Raw genomic sequence first — 18,652 nt, forward strand, 5'->3', positions numbered from 1 at the left:
CCAAAATCCTCTATAATTGTCACGGTTAATACCTCAATGCAGTGTGAGAGTGATGAGGATGATGAGGCAGATACTGTACCAATAATGAGTCACACCAATGGCTATGCTAAATGTGAGGCTGCCATGTGTTATGTGGAACAACAACCTGTGGCAAAACCAACTGACACCCTGCTCTTCATATGGTGGTGTGGTACTACCACGAGGGAAAGTTGTAGCTTCACCAAACAAAAGACACTCCACCATTATTTCATGAAGTAAACTCTTACCAGACTTAAGGTAAAACCTTTATTCTGCCAATGTAAATGTTTACGTGAAAACTTTGTTTTAATAAAGTTCATATTTTGACACCTGGATTCTTTTCAACATTTCTTTTTCAGACTTAATTTTCTATAGTCTGAGTTTTCAATAGTTTGAGGTGGCCTTGGTGCCATTTATTTTGAACTATCATGACTCTACTGTAGTTATACGAAAGCGAAACACTAAACAATGTCAAAAATTAAGACTATTGCTACACATAACATATGAATGTGAAAAGAAGTATATTGTACTGATGGCCAAATATCTAACTGCAACATGCAACAGCTTTTCCATATAATCAAGTGAGATATTCACTCAATGGTATATTAAGTGCAAACAGAGTAGAATGGATTTTTTTTAATTTTTTTATTTTATTTTTTTTGTTTTTGTTTTTTTGTTAATATGATACATTATAGTGAATGATACTTAGTAAACACAGCAGTAGTTTATAATATTTCCTTTTTTCTGCTAAAGTATTCCTTGATTTACTCCAGATCCCTCAACGTCATCTTTCCTAGTGGCATACATAGAATACGATAAATGAACAAACAAATAGTGCTTTCTACACAAAGAAATTATATTAACTGGATGATACCAAGTTTGTGTGTAACGTTATATATGATATTGCCTTTGAATGGTTCCCAAAGCCACTGTTTGGTGCACTGTGTGGCTTATTTTTACTTTTAATTATTGATAAAATTATTTAATTGGATAGATAAAAGTGGGGCTGTGTGTGTTCTGCCGCCACTTGGTGAGTAGATCTCTGCCCAAACTCTTTGCCTTTAAATATGTCTGCTTGTGTCTGTATATGTGTGGATGGATGTGTGTGTGTGTGTGTGTGTGTGTGTGTGTGTGTGTGTGTGCGCGAGCGAGTGTATACCTGTCCTTTTTTCCCCCTAAGGTAAGTCTTTCCACTCCCAGGATTGGAATGACTCCTTACCCTCTCCCTTAAAACCCACATCCTTTTGTCTTTCCCTCTCCTTCCCTCTTTCCTGACGAAGCAACCATTGGTTGCGAAAGCTTGAAATTTTGTGTGTGTGTGTTTGTGTTTTTTTGTTTTTTTATTTTGTCTATCTACCAGCACTTTCCCGTTAGGTAAGTCATGGAATCTTTGTTTTTAATATATTTTTCCCATGTGGAATGTTTCTTTCTATTTTATTCATACAATTAAATAATTTTATTTTTACTTTTGTATTTGGACACAACCTGACTCCAAATACCATTCACAAAGGAAAGGGCCACCTACTAATAATTGACCACTTGAATAAGATGCTGCAATGAGTTTGAAATAATGACAAAGCTAAGCTATGCAATGTTCTATATTTTTAATCATTTTGTGCTAAGGTCATCAAATTTCATAACACAAAATGAATTAGCATTATTTTGAAGTGACTTAGCATTCAACAGCCACCAAACTGCTTCAGAGTTCTTGTGGCCATTAATTCATATTTATTAACAGTAGTTATTGAACGTCTATAATTTGTTTTCTTATTGTGTTTTTGCAAAATTAAAAACACATATTCAAAAAAAATTGCATTTACACCTCTGTTGTTTGGTGTAATATTTACTTAATCCAGTACTGATCTTCCTCGCAGTGTGGAGGATACAAGAAGCCCCACTTCTCCCAGTCTGCAGTGCCTTTTCTATTCCACTTCTTCCCATCTTTGTTGGACTAACTCATCTATTTTTGCCTTCTATCATGATCTGCCTCATTACCTTTGGCAGGTGAACTTTTGACATTTGCTGTGTATGTCGAAATAACTTTGGCTGTTGTTATTTGATAGACTGCTCCACATGCTTTATATATTTTCCACTCAAAAAGCTGTGTTTTGGACCCTGTTCCCATAGTTTATTTTGTATTTTCTGAAGATCTCTCTCTCTCCTGCTACCGCGATATGACTTTTTGTTTAATTATTCACTATTCTGGATTTACAGCAATAGGTCAATGTCTGTACACAGTTAACTTTATCAATTTCAGTATCTCTTGCTCATCTGAGTAAGTAAACAGACAGCATGCTGCTGTGACTTTTTCCCTAATTTCTTCCCCCACCTACAGTGATGACAGAGACAAACCCGTTCAAGAGGCTTACATTAAATTGTTATGTTATTTAGCAATGCACTAGAACCCAACCTTAAAAATTTGGAGTCACGAGAGTAAACAGCAAAGCTGTGAATATAAACACCTGCTTCTCCGACAGACTGCTTCAGTGACCACAGCACTGTACACGGCACCAGTAAGAGAAGCCAAAGTCACCATACATCAAACATAGAGTTCCAACAACAAACAAAAAGATAAAAAAGAGAATAGCTAAGTAAATCTAGCATGTCTCATATGATACACAATGGTTAGCTTCACACAGAATGTATTGACTATTAGTACATTGCGCAGCTGGCTTTATACCCTGGTCTCTGGTTGAGAATGTTGCTAATGCAGCTGATTTTTGTCTCTCCTTGCGGCACCCCTAGATCACTGTAGCTCGCAGATGTTAATAGTATCAACTGTATTCTGCAGCTGCAATACAAAATGTGGGCTTTTTTTCTCTTTTGTTTGTAATCATTGTTTTTGCTTTTTAATTTTTACCTCCAGTCCTTTCTTCTTCAACAATTCCATCCAGTTGCTGGATGCTCTGTCATAGATTTTGCTTACTAGATGTTACTATTACAAAGTCATCGACAAAAGCCAAGCTGGTCAACTCAACCAGATTTCATCCAGTAATTTCCAATGGTAAGGTTTTTTTAAAATTAATATTTATCCATAACTTAGCACTATTTTCGTTCATCAATTTTTCTTTCTAACAATATGCAGAAGCAATACAAGAAATTTTACCATAGATCCCAACTCCTACTTTGAAACTGGTACTGGTGATGTTTCTTTTAATGCCTTACACAGGAGACTCAAGAAATTGAGGCTCCTGATAGGAAACAGAAAGTAAGAAATTTTACACCAAGGATGGAGGCATTGTTGTCAGTGTCTTCATAAATATCAGGCTAAACAAAAACTGAGAAATCTGTTGTTGTTATGGTTTTCAGTGCAAATACTGATTTGAAGCAGTTATCTACACTAGTCTATCCTATGTAAGCCTCTTCATCTCTGAATAACTACTGAAATCTACAGCCATCTGAATCTGCTTACTGTTTTTATGCCAGGGTCTCCATCGAAAACTTTTACCCCTCACTCAACCCTCCATTACCTATGGATTGGAAAGTGCACAGGTCACACCAATACACAAGAATGGAAATAAAAGTAATCTACTGAATTGCAGACCCATATCACTGATGGCGATTTGCAGTAGGGTTTGGAACATGTACTGTATTTGAACACTACAATTACCTCGAAGAAAGCCACCTACTGACACATAGTCAGCAAGGATTTAGGAAATATCATTCTTGTGAAACACAATTAGCTCTTTATTCACATGAAGTAATGCTATCAACAGGGGATCTCAAATTGATTCCCTATTTCTAGATTTCCAGAAGGCATTTGAAAATGCTCCTCACATACAACTTCTAATCAAACTGCATGCCTTCGGAATATTGTCTCAGTTGTGAGACCAGTTTTGTGATATCCTTTTAGAAGGGTCACATTTTTTAGAAACTGATGGAAAGTCGTAGAGTAAAGAGATGGAATATCAGCATTCCCCAAGGAAATATTATAGGCCCTCTGGTGTTCCTAATATATATAAATGATTTAGGACACAATCTGAGCTGCTCTCTTAGATTGTTTGCTGATGATGTTGTCACTCACTGTGTAGTAAAGTCATCAGAAGATCAAAACCAATTGCATCATGGCTTAGACAAGCTATCTGTATGGTACGAAAAGTGTCATTTGATCCTAAACAATAAAGATTATGAGGTCATCCACATGAGTACTAAATAGAATCTGTTACATTTCGGTTGTATGAAAAATCACAGAAACTCAACTAAATACCTACAACTATAACTGTAGATAACTTATGGATTGATCACACAGCAAATGTTTTGAGAAAGGTGGTCCAAAGACTGTTTCACTGCCAGAAAACTTAGAAAATGTGTCAGATCTACAAAATGAACTGCCAACACTACACTTGTCCATCCTTTTCTGAAGTATTACTGTGTGGTATGATATCCTACTTGATAGTACTGATGGAGTACATAGAAAAAGTCCACAGAAGGACAGTTTGTTTTGTATTATTGAGAAATAGGGGAGAGAGTTTCATGGATATAATACACAGGTTGGGGTAACAATCATTAAAACAAAGATGTTTCTCACTGTGCAAAATCTTTTCACGCAATTTCAATCATCAACTTTCTCCTCTAAATGGGAAAATATTTTGTTGAAGCCAATCGACATGGGGATAAATGATCATTGGAACAAAATGAGAGAAATAGGAGCTTGCATGGAAAGACTAAAGAGTTTATTTTTCCTGTACACTGTTTAAGAATGGAATAGTAACAGAAATAATCTAAAGATGGTTTGATGAACCATCTGCCAAGAACTAAAGTGTGAATTGCACAAAACTAATGTTCAGTGTCCAGCCACATTAATGTGATCACCTGTCAAAAAATTCCTGAATAGCCACTTTTTGCAGTGTGGACTACTGTGAGATGTGCAGGAAGACTGTCAGTGAGGTCAGACAGGGATGTAGAGCCAGGCTGACTACAGTGCTGTGGCCAGCTGCACTAGGTTTATTGGCTGAGGATCCATAGTACGAACAGCCCGAACGAGATGGTCTCCTGATTCTCGACTGGGTTCAAATTTGGGGAGTATGGTAAACTCTATCCTGGCGCTCTTCAAACCACACACATACACTGCAAGCTATGTGATACATTGCATTGTCTTGTTTGTATATGCCATCACACTGAGGAAAAACAAACTGCATTTAGGGGTGGGCATGGCCCCCGAGAATAAATGCATACTTGGATTGATCAACTGCATCTTCCAGAATGACAAGATCACCCATTAAATGCCACGAAAAGATTCTCCAGACCATTACACTCCCTCCTCCAGCCTGGACCCTTCTGACAATTGTTTCAGGGTGTTTACTTACAGGCATTTCACATCATACATGCCATCTGTCTGAGGGAGCATAGAATGTGATTCATCTGAAAAGGCAACCTGTCATCACTCAGGGGATAACCAGTTGCGATGAATGGTCCAAGCAAGAGGCTTCACAGGTATGAGACTATCTGAAGATAACCTGACCTACACTACACAGTGGAGTTACCTTGGACAGTTCAGGTGTGCTATACACAATGGAAATGGTCACTCTGCTGACTGAGTATGTGTGGAATGTATTTTTTTAATTACTGAGCATCTCTGAGATCCCAGCAAGAAAATCAGTATCAGAGAAACCAATTTTTTCAACAGACAAGACAGCAAATGCAAGAGTGAGAATCTCAAAACATTACTTGCTAACTGCCACAGTATTTGCAGTGAAGACTGGGAGCTCACATCTCTCCTAGAAAAAAGCAGGAACTGAAATTGGGTTGAAACCTAAAGCAGAATGTACAGAAATTCTTCACAGGTGGAATTAAATCTGAAAGATTGGTTAGGTTCTCCAGGAGGAAAAATCTTTCAAAGTCAATAAATGCAAACATGGAAGTTAAAGTTTTTCTTAATATAAAAATTCACTGTGATTTTTTCTTGTTTTCTTTTTTATATTTAATTACAAAGAAAATTACTTCGTTGTTCATTTTGCATAGAAACAAAATAATGTACTTCAGTGTAACACATTAGTCTCATACTATTACATAAAATTTTGACAAACAGAAGTGCAAAACAGCAACAATGTTATTGAAGTACAAAATACTGGATACCACCATACTAAACTGCAAATCTACTGATCAACCATACTGAACTGGAAATCTACTGATCACTTTCATCAATGTCCTCGCAAACTCTTCTGCTCCTTCTGTTACTTTAAAATGCCTCATAAGTTTAAACACATTCTTCTTCTGTCCTTGCTGACCATGTTCTCCTTTTATAATGTGGTTGCTTTTCACAATTCCTCACTGCCATGTCTGGATTTCTGTACCTCAACCAATATGGGACCTCCATTGTAAGTGTCCAATACTGCCAACAGTATCTTCTCTTTAGACTTTTCATAAACCACCACTTGCTGAGTAGTTATTTTGAAAGGCATCTTAGATTCTAGGATTTTAACTGCACTTTATTTTATTGATGATGTCACGTTGTTCCAACACTTTATAATATTCACTTAGTGGAAGAATATCTTTCTTTTTTCTGTAGTCTTTTTCTGCTCTACCAAACACTGTGTCAGAAGGCATATAGCTGTGACCATGACTAGTGAAAGAATGTACCAGCTTATTAAATTTTCTTCTCTCTTTTATGAGGGCCACTGATGCGCACATCATTAACATATTTTTATTTTGACTGCAACAAGAGTCCGAATATAAATGAATTTCATTTGGACTCTTTTCTGGCTGGGACACCTCAAGATTTCTGAGAAAAACCAATAGAGCAGAGACTATGTGGTTGCATCCTTTTGGTCCCTCTTTTTCAAGTCAAGTATAAAAGCAGTCCTTTCCTTTGTGCTTGGGAATGAATCATAATGCACAAATTGGATAGCAATACCTGTCTTGAATAGAATACTTCACCTAAAGAGTGCTTAGGTATTGACTGATCCTGTTGTATATCAAAACTCACTTAAACCACATTTGGAATTTCCTCCTTCATTATTGCATAGAACTCTTTTGCATGAAGTTTGTGTAATCTGTAGTTCGTTATTTATTGATTCTATTCCATGACATCTTGTTCCTTTTTTAATTTCAGTAGACCAATCTTGCATGCTGATCTTGTAACTGTATGGGGAGCTTTAAATGACAAATTAAAAAAGTTATAGAAAATATGTTTGTACTTTGATAAAGAGCAGGTACAAAGGCCTGACAATTACCTTTCTTTGCAGAAACATTTCCACATTCAGCCTGGATGGTAAATATCCTCTTTTGGACTTTTTCCTTGAACAGTGGCTCCCTCTACACCTATCTGTTGTGATATCGTTCTTTATAACTTGAGCAACTTCCTTATCCATCATAATGTTTCTGCTTCCCCCTCAGTTTTCAGTTGGTAACTTCCCTGTTACATGAAATTTCTTGGCTAAATTTGAGAGTCTGTCTTTGAACATCCCTGATGTGGGTTGAAATGTTGTGCCACACACAGGCACTGTCTGGCCATCTTTTCTGCTTGTGCTGCTCTTTCTTGAAACAGTATTCTTCCTTTCTGCTTCTTTCTTGGTGTTCCTGTGTTTTGGTGATGTGATTAACATGTTTAGTAATATGGAACAATGTTTAGTAATAGTTTATCCTGGTCCATTTTGTTATACTATTCACATGATGATGAAAAGTTGTGATATCATCAAAAGTGAGAGCAGCTACTCCGCATTCTTTTCTTTCTATGGCTCTTTGGTTCACTAGTATGTCTGGTGGCCCACGTGAGCTTGAATCCATAAAATGTATAGGATTAGCTCCTTTCCTAGTTCACATTTATCAAGTATGTCTTGTACTGCAAACAGTTTTGTGTGCATGGAAAAAGAGCACAGGTTACTCCTGTTTACATAAAGGGTAAAAGACTGGATGCCCAGAACTACAGACCAGGATCCCTGACATTCATCTATTGTAGGATCCTAGAGCACATTCTAAGCTCAAACATTGTAATATTCCTGGAGGACATTAAGTTTCTCTCAAAGAATCAGTATGGATTGACAAAAAAACACTCATGTCAAACGCAGCTGGTTTCATCCATAGCCTCTTGCAAACAGAGGCAGGCGAATGGACAGATTCCATCCCCTGGTTTCTCAAAAGGTGTTCGACTCTGTGGCATGTCATAAACTACAATGAGGTGACAAAAGTCATGGGATAGCGATTTTCACATATACAGATGATGGGGGTATGGCGAGCACGAAGTATAAAAAGGCAGTGAACTGCGGAGCAATCATTTGTACTCTGGTGATACATGTGAAAAGGTTTCCAATATGATTGTGGGTCTACAATGGAAATTAACAGACTTTGAACGTGGAATGGTTGTTGGAGATAGTTGCAGGGACATTCCATTTCGGGAATCACTAGGCAACTCAATGTTCTGAGATCCACAGTGTCAAGAGTGTGCTGAGAATACAACATTTCAGGCATCACCTCTCACCATGGACAATGCAGTGGTTGGCGGCCTTCATTTAATGACTGAAGGCAGCAGCTTTTTCATAGAGTTGTCAGGACTAACAGACAAGCAACATTGTGTGAAATAACTGCTGAAACCACTGTTGCGCATACAATGAATGTATCCGTGAAGACAGTGCAATGAAATTTGGTATTATTGGGCTATGGAAGCAGACAACAGATGTGAGTGCCTTTGCTAACAGCATGGTATTGCCTGCAGTCCTTCTCCTGGGCTCATGACCACATTGGTTGGACCCTAGATGACTGGAAAACTGTGGCCTGTGCAGATGAGTTCCGATTTCAGCTGGTAAGAGCTGATGGTAAGGTTCAAGTGTAGTGCAGACCCCATGAAGCCATGGACCCAAGCTGTCAACAAGGCACTATGCAAGCTGGTGGTGGCTCCATGGTGGTGTGGTTTGTGTTTACATGGAATGATCTGGGTCCTCTGAATGTTTGCCTACTTAGGGACCATTTGCAGTCGTTTATGGATGTCATGTTCCCAAACAATTGTTCGTGATTTGTTTTAACAATATTCAGGACAATTCAAGCGAATGGTTTGCCCACCCAGATTGCCCAACATGAATCCCATTGAATATTTACAGGACATAATTGAGAGGTCAGTTCCTGAAAAAAAAATCCTGCATCGGCAACAGTTTCACAGTTAGGGTTGGCTATAGGGGCAGTGTGGCTCCATATTTCTGCAGGGGACTTCCAACGACTTGTTGAGTACATACCCTATCAAGTTGCTGCAGTATTCCAGGCAAAAAGAGGTCCAACATGATATTAAGAGGTACCTCATGACTTTTGTCACCTCAACATAATAACCAAGATACCATCACATGGAGTACCTTCACAAATATGTTATTAGCTACAGGATATTTGATAAACAGAACCCAGTGTGTTATACTGGACAGTAAATGTTCCACAGAAGTGAAAGTAACATCGGGTGCTCCAAAGGCACAGCAGTACTACAAGACTGTTCACTGATAATGCTGGTGTGTACAGGAAAGTACCTATGTTGGATGACTGTAGAAAGTGTCCACATTTCCATCTGTTGTAATGAATGACAGCTCTCTTTAAATGTGGATAAATGTTAGATAATGTCTACAATGAAGAGAAAGAGCCTGATAGTACCTGATTACAAGATTAGAGGTGAATATTTTCAGTGTGTTATACGATATACTTAGTTAGAATACTAAGAATTAACATGACAAGGAGATCACATAAAAACAGTATTAGGAAAGGAGAATAAAAGCCTTAGATTTGTTGGAAGGGTTCTGAAAAAATGTAATACTTCTACAAAGAAACTCACGTACAAGAGAAAGTATTGTTCCCATGTTCAAATTTCACACCAAGCAACATGACAATTGACAATGGAAACATTCAGTGACTCTGTTTGGACAGGTTGGTACAGCCCATACAAAACAGTAACAAAAATGCTTGGAGAACTTAAATGGAAATCCTCCGAAGAAAGACAATTTAGTTCTCATAAAACTGTGTTGGATAAATTTAGAGAACCTGTACTTCAAGTAGACTGTGCAATCATTCTGCTGTTTCCACTGTATATCTCTTGTGGGAATCAAGAGAATAAGAAAGGAGAGACTAGCTGTTTCAAGGAGGCATACATACAAATCATTTCTCCCCTCGTTCAATAGACAAATGGAACAAGGAAGAAAATCAATAACTGTATGATGTACCCTTCATCATGCACTGTACAATGGCTAGCATAGTATGCAGATGTACATGTAGATGTGTCACACAGTTGAGTGATGAAAGGCTGCTGTTACCTCATGACTCATTATTTAATTTTATCTTATTTCAGTAAAGAATAGCATCTAGATTTTTAAAAGTATTTTCTTCTATTACTCTGTTTATTACTGCTTATGAATGTGCCAATACTTTTCTAAAATATAGGGTGAAAAGTAGTATTTATATCACAAACTAAATAGTCACCGGCACATTTTAGCGCATCATTAATTGATAGGTCAACAGACTTAAATTGTGGCAAGTTTGAGAAGGTAATTGGCCAGTCTATTAGCTTTCTGGTGCAGTCTTGGACACCCTGCTTCCAATTCCTTATCACATGAAAGACCTAGGAGTAGTATATGTGCCACGTAAGTATGCAGAAAATCCTGTCCCATCACATCCCATTGAAAAGAACCCATATAATTATTCATCTCAACTTTGATTTCTGCATTTCTATTTGTGCACCAATGGCAACCAGCAAACTACTGCCTGTATCAATGACCACAATCAAACTGACCAGGTACAGCTTACACCACCCAGTGACAGTACATGCTGCTAATCACCACGCACTGATGTGACAAGTCATGCGATACCCCCTAATATTATGTCGGACCTCCTTTTGCCCAGTGTAGCACAGTAGCTCCACAAGGCATGGACTCAATAAGTCGTTAGAAGTCACCTGCAGAAATACTTAGCCCTGCTGTCTCTATAGCCGTCCACAATTGCGAAAGTGTTGCCGCCGGTGTACGATGGGTTTTGTGCGTGAACTGATCTCTCAGTTATTTCCCATGAATGTTCAACAGGATTCTTGTCAGGTGATTTGGGTCACCAAATAAGTTGCATGAATTATTCAGAGTGTTCTTAAAACTCATTGTGAGCAATTGTGGCCCAGTGACATGGTGCATTGTCATCCATAAAAATTCTATCGTTGTTTGGGTACATGAAGTTGATGAATGGCTGTAAATGATCTCAAATCACTTGAACATACCCATTACCCCTCAATGATTGATTCAGTGGACCAACAGCCTACACCATTATGGAGCCACCACCAGCTTGCACAGAGCATTGTTGACAACTTGGGTCCATGGTTTCACAGAGTCTGCACCCTATCTGAATCTTACCGTCAGCTCTTATGAACTGAAATTGGGACTCATCTGACTAGGCTATGGTTTTCTAGTTGTCTAGGATCCAACTGACATGGTAATGAGCCCAGGAGAGGCATGGCAGATGATGTCGTACTGTTAGCAAGGGCACTTGTGTCACTCGTCCTCTGCCATAGCCCATTAACACCAAATTACGCTGTATTGGCCTAATGGACAAGTTTGTTGTATGTACCACAGTGATTTCTGCAGTTATTTCACACAGTGTTGCTTGCCCGTTAGCACTGGCAACTCTACACAAATGCCACTGCTCTTGGTCATTAAGTGACAGCCGTCAACCACTGCATTGTCCGTGGTGAGAGGCAATGCCTGAAATTTGGTATTCACAGCACACTCTTGACACTGTGGATCTTGGAATATTGAATTCTCTAACGACTTCCAAAATGGAATGTCCGGTGTGTCTAACTCCAACAACCACTCCATGTTCGAAGCCTGTTAATTCCCTTTGTGTGGCCAGAAAACTTTTCACATGAATCACTTGATTACAAATGACAAGTTAACCAATGCACTGCCTTTTTATACCTTGAGTACACAATACTGCCACCATCCGTGTATGTGCATATTGTTATCCCATTACTTTTGTCACCTCAGTGTACACTTTACTGGCTGCTCCACAACCCCTATATCTAGAGCCTTACTCCAAACAACAGCCTCTCTTGACTGCATGGTTGATAACCATCACTGTGTGTGTGTGTGTGTGTGTGTGTGTGTGTGTGTGTGTGTGTGTGTGTGTGTGTGTGTGTTTTCCATAAAACACTCTTCCACTTTAAAGTGAGTGGTTACCATTATTAGTCAGTTACAATATTATTGCATCTGGGAGTGAAGGTGCTTTGGTCGGTTTACCATGAGTCCGTGTGTAACCGAGGTTAATAAGTATAAGCACGACTGACCTGAAAGCACTGACCTGTGACAAGTTTTCTTTACTTGAAACTTGTTTAATGTAACATCATTGTGTGTTTCTGATACCAGGCAAGTGCAATACTATCATGGTTAAGTAGCATTTATTCCAGTGTTTTTAAAGTGCTTTAGAATCGGAAAATGAACTGAGTTGTTTTACTTGAATTCAGTGGTGTTAAGTGACTTATAAGGTTAGGTAATGAGACACTTAAAGTAGTAGATGAATTTTGTTATTTGGGGAGAAAAATAACTGATGATGGTCAAAGTAGAGAGAATATAAAAGGTACACTGGCAATGGCAAGGAAAGCGTTTCTGACGAAGAGAAGTTTGTTAACATCAAGTATAGATTTAAGTGCCACAAAGTCTTTTCTGAATATTCTAAGGCATCAAGGGATCACCAATTTAGTATTAGAGGGCAGCATGGAGGGTGAAAATCGTAGAGGCAGACCAAGAGGTGAATACACTAAGCAGATTCAGAAGGATGTAGGTTGCAGTAGGTACTCTGATATGAAGAAGCTTGCACAGAATAGAGTAGCATGGAGAGCTGCATCAAACCAGTCTCTGAACTGAAGACCACAACAACAACAACTACAAGTGACTTAATATTAGAGGTCAAAATAACCATGCAAACGTGGAGAGGTCTTAGTTTATAGCCTCATTTACAGTATTAGTGAAATAGTTTAGCAATGCTAGATTGTGACACAAACTTGCATATGAGCAGAACACCTGGGCAGAAATTGGCAACATCCCCTGGTCTGTGGCTAAGCTGTGTCTCACCCATACTGAACAGAATTTGGCATAAAATGACCATCTGTGGAGTGATCATGATATACATAGTTTTTATTTATTTATTTATTTATTATTTGCCTTCACCACAAAGTTTTTTTAATAGAATGACCTGTTTCAGCCATGCAGTAGCTATCTTCAGAATCTGCAATGGAAGTAAAAGAAGTATACGGGGTGATCAAAAAGCTTCCTTTTGAAGACCATACAGTTCAGAATCAGTATGCCAATCAGGCAAAATCTGCATGCACACTGAGGCATTCATACCACTGACATATCAGGTTGAGGATATCTGTTTGGTAAAATGCCATGTCCTGATATGTGAAGAAACCCATAATTGCCTGCTGCACATCCTCTTCCAACCCGATTTGTTGACTCTTCAAGGCCTTTTTTAAGGGACTGAAAGCATGATAATCACTTGGGGATGGGTCAGGACTATATGGCAGGTGCTCAAGTGTCCACCACTTGAGTTGGCGTAACTTCTGTGTTATGACATTTGCAATATGAGGATGTGGGTCTTGTGCTGAATTGGATCAGAGTGGCACTTGGCACACCATCCTACAACAGTGGCTTTCCATACAGATGCTATCCCATACACAGTCCTCAGTCTCTCTCAATTTGGTGAAAACACATTTGCAGACAATTATTAGTTTGGAAACCTAATGTGAGATGCAATTGTCAATTTTTTGAGACACCTTGCCCTGATATTCAATCATGACATATTTTGTTTTCTTGTTGTTGTTGTTGTTGTTGTTCTGACATTTGTTTCCATGTGCCATCATTCGCTTTTTGGTCTTGTAGTAAAATGTCACTACATCTTTATTTCTGTAGCCATTAGTGCAGACTATTTGTTTCATGGTGTTATCTATTTCTTCTTGTAACAAAGGGAGCCATATCATGTAGTGGGTCACTGAAATAGAGAAGGTTTTTATGTATCATTGGGACTGGCATGATTTGACAAGAATTGTACAGTCTGTGATGGTGAGTTTTCTCAAAAAAGCACTCATTTAGTATTTCATAAAACAGTTTTGGGTGATCATTTAAAAAAATAAAAAACCCAGGATAACGGACTTAGCACAAAATCTGAAGATTTTGCAAACTACTCCCAAAAGCAGATACCTCAACATTTTGGAGGAACTGAAATTTTTGGTAGTAATAGACAACAGACTCATCATGTTCTTAAAAAGCAAAATGTCTTCAACCAAAACTTTCATTTCAAAACCTTTGAATAACTTATTTCCGGACCTTTGAGTTCCAGGTAAGAAGTGTCCTCATGCACCGTAGAAGGCATGCTGAGGTCAACAGAGCCACCATCATCTATGGAGCTTTGCAGATGCCAAGCACAAGGGACAGTGTGCCTTTCCCTGCAGGAACATCCGCTGCCTTGAATAGTACAACAAGAGCTGTAGCCAAGAGAAAGTAACATGGAACTACAAATAACCCATGCCATTTACTGATGACTGCTGTACTTCACCACCTTTCCATTATAAATTATGCTATCTGTTAGTTATATTACTCAACTACTCTCATAATTTATTTCTTCTCCTTTCTTTGCATCCATTCCTGTTTCATTTCTATTACTTTCTGTTCTAATCAAAATGAAAACTGGTACGTTAGAAACAGTCATATAGTCAAAGTTTATTGCCTCTTCTTCCTTTAGAAGATTAATTTTACAGCCATCGCAATGTATTCAGTTTTTCAAAAATCTGTAATCAATTTTTATTTTTTAACATTTTGTTGAATTCTGACCAGCTTCAAACTGACTGAAGATGAATACATTTTTCATTTGGTTAAACATTCTTTAGTAAATCTTGCTTTCTTACATACAACTGAGAATATTTTAAAGAACTGTATTTTTAAATTAACTTCCTTTTGATTACTTTGTGTAATTATTTGTACATTACACATGCATCAGTGTCCTTTAGGACAGCTTTGCATCCAATAAAACTGGGTGAGGCATGCATGACAGTTTTGACTCGGGTTGTTCTTACATGTTATGACCTGTTGCAGCACACGAGAATGTGAGGTGTATCATGCTTTTGTTATAAGCTCTGTCATTTGTCTTAATTTCTAATGTAGTAACTAGTAATACACTCTCTTTAACTTCCATTGCAAATTCTGAAAATGGCTATTGCAAAGCCTAAACTAGTAACTCTACACAAATACTTCACTTTCAATACGATTAAATAGAAGTAAACTTCACCATACAGTTTGTTCCAGGAGTGTTAGTCCTCCAAGTTTGGCAGAAGTTCTTTGAAGTTTAAAAGGTAGAATATGGACTGGCAGAAGTAAAGCTTGGGTTGTGAGCCATGTTTGGGCATTTCAGTTGATAGAGCACATGTCTGCAAAAGGCAAATGTTCTGGGTTCAAGTCTTGGTCAAGGATGCAGTTTTTAATCTGTCAGGAAGTTTAACATGTACAAGGTGGTCTGGTACATATTGCAAATTTTGTAGGGAGCCACAGGGTAGGTTGTGCTGAGAAACAACTGTTAAGAAAAAAATTCTATATGCTGTGCTGTTTCCAAGTGAATTAGAAGATAAGTTAGCCAATCAGGCCAATGTATGTCCAAATTCAAGTGCTCCACTAGAAACAATTAGTGTCAGCTGTTCTCAAAGCATACATAATAGTGCACAAGACTACTCTGCCTTTGGCTTGGGTTCGATCCTTATAACTGACCCATGTCCAGTTTTTGTATCACTCTTTTGGTGATACTGTCTCTGGAGGGCTGCTTGAATTTGTGCACACAAAGGCCAGATTGGGTACTTTAATGCTAATTAACTCAGAAATGGTTCAATGTATCAAATTTTTTTCTTAACAATTATTTTTCAGCACAACCTAACCTGCAACACTCTTACAAGCTATTCAGACTGTTTCTGGTCACTGTTTGTGGATTGTGTTTGTATATTTCAATAATGTTACTTGACTGAATACATAACATGTTACACTCACAATTATCAAAAATCCATTGTAGACATTCTAGCAGTTCATCAAACACATAACTTAATATTAGTTTCATGCATGAGAGGTTTAGAGAGTACCATCACCATTCTTGGAAAATTACCTTAAGAAAGCCCCAAAGCAACACATTCTCCACAAAATAACTCTGTAGGTTGAAACATTCATTCCATAATTTAACTGTCAGTCCTTTGCTGAAAACATAACCTGAAATTGATATTTTCAGGTCTTTATTTAACAGTTCTATCATACCGGAAAATACAGGGTGTTTATAAATGAATATTGGGGTTTAACACTTTATAATATTTACTATATTAAACTTACAGTTATAAATGATATGTCAAATGAAAGAGCAACTCATAGTTTTACCAAGACCCTTATAAATGTTCAATGTGAGCACCATTTGTCAGACGGCACACATCAAGACTATAGCCGAGTTCTTCCCAAACATTGATAAGTGTGTCTTCAGTGATTGTAGCAACAGCTACTTCAATCCAGTTTCATAATTCAGAGAGACATGGCATTAGGTTGGGTGAATGTGGATGCCATCCAAAGCAAGCCCTGTCATTGGACCCCTTGCGGCCTATTTAGCGCTTGGGTATAGCAAAGTTCAACCAGTCTAGTGGATTGCGGCAGAAACATTGCACACTGCACATGTGCACTGGTGCCAAACACAACTGTTTGAGTTGCTCTTTCATTTGACATATCATTTATAACAGCAAGTTTAATGTAATAAACATTACAAAGCGATAAAACCCTGATATTCATTTATAAACACCCTGTACTATCACAAGAAAGCTCTTAAATTCTGCACTCAGTATTTTCTTTACTGAGAAAGTGTGTGACAAATTATCAGCACTACTTTAATGTACAAATGTGGAAATGTGGAAATAAAGGATACTTGAACATGCATCCTACTTCTACAACACAACTAAAATTCATAAATAGGGAAAATAAAATGATAAAAACTGACTGAAGTAATATTAAACAATGGAAAATACAGGTTGGAATTGAGTAATATTATGAAAAGGACAGATTGTTACTCGCCATAAAGACGACACGTTGAGCTGCAGACAGGCATGAGGAAAAGACTGTACACAACGTTTCCAGCAAAATGATAGAAAAACATTCACTCATTTACAGGAGCAAGCACACCTGACACACACAAGACTGCTATCTCCAGCTGGATATAGCTGTCATGTGTGTGTCAGGCGTGCTCAGTTGTGTGAATGTGCAAGTGTTTTCCTATTCTGAAGAAGGACTTGGGTGAAAGCTCTGCATACTGTCTTTTTGTCATGTCTGTCTGCAACTCGACATGTTGCCTTTAGGGTGAGTAGCAACCTATCCTTTTCATAATACGGTTGAAGTAGTATTACGTAAATGTTGAATTCACAGTAGAATTGAGATTTACTCTGAGCCACTTTGGTACTACCATATAACCCTTATACAGAAAATAGCTTGAAATGATATAAGAGATATTCAATTATAGCCAACTAAACACTGCATTTACAGGGAGAGACAAGGAGATTGAAGGCAGAATGAAGTTAGTTTGTGAATCAACATTACACAAAAGATGAAAATCTTACTTCTTACACGCAATGATTTGAAACTGTAATTTACTTAGCACACAGATAAAATTGTTTCATATTTAAATCTGCTGGCTGTTCGCTGAGTTGTATTGGATGATCCTGTCATTCTGTATTTCCTTTTACAAGGTGGTCAGAGACATGAATGAAATCTGTGGTACTCTAACTTTTGTAACAAGAGGTTTCCTCATTTGCTAAAGGAGAGAAAAAAGGATTTGTGATGAAGCAAGCTGGGATAATTTTAATTTTTTAATTCCCTTCTTGTTTTGCCATCTTCCTCCTCAAATTTTTTTTCACTTTTAACAATTTACCATTAACATATGTGAATATTATCTGTACTTCCATAAAAGAGAAAGACTGGCCCTCAGTTTTAAAGAATATAACACCAGATCTAATTTTGTGCTTAGTTTCAGGTATGTAATTGACTTTCTAATTTATTTCAACTATTTCTAGTTAGTATCTTTCATTATAGGATGAAATCAGTAATTATTTCATAACTTAAATTCTATTGTTGATGTATAAACAAATATAAATTTTGTATTAATTATAAACATTTGGAAGACGAAATGCTAGTATTCTTTAAGTATTTATTTGGCTCTCTTCAAAAACATGTTAGCAAAACCAGCCCCTCATTAATTCCAAAGTCATTAACAGTTTTGTCAAAAGTATTGTTTACATAACTATATATGTTAATTTCATGATTTAAACAAATAATTCAGCCAAAACCTTGTAGTAGAAGAAACTGTTAAAAAGACGGAATCTTTCGATGTATTCAGTTATTTTAATTGTAATGTGTAGTTTCAGCACCTACTATTGTGATGATAAATAAGGGCCAGGGTTTTGGTCATGCGACAGTCAGTCCATGGCCAAGTTTCAGACAAGGAACCTGTGTTGCTTAGAACGACAACAAGTATCAACTCAACAGTGAAATAAGTCCTACACCAATAGGACATGTGTTAAAGCAATGACAGTGACTGTTCAATTTAATTGAAGGACTGTGAACTATGTGGTTATGTTTTTACTGCTCGTAGGTGTTCAACACAAAACTATTGTAGCAGTATGTGGAGGTTCGCCTGC

General features: G+C 37.6%; 1 protein-coding gene across 5 annotated transcripts in view; it reads right to left on the minus strand.

The window, feature by feature from the left end:
• Positions 1–18,652, minus strand: part of LOC124775101 (fatty-acid amide hydrolase 2) — a 99,473-nt gene that overhangs the window by 45,307 nt on the left and 35,514 nt on the right. The gene's annotated exons all lie outside the window — the stretch shown is intronic.

Source organism: Schistocerca piceifrons, chromosome 2, assembly GCF_021461385.2.
Source record: "Schistocerca piceifrons isolate TAMUIC-IGC-003096 chromosome 2, iqSchPice1.1, whole genome shotgun sequence".
NCBI lineage: Eukaryota > Metazoa > Arthropoda > Insecta > Orthoptera > Acrididae > Schistocerca > Schistocerca piceifrons.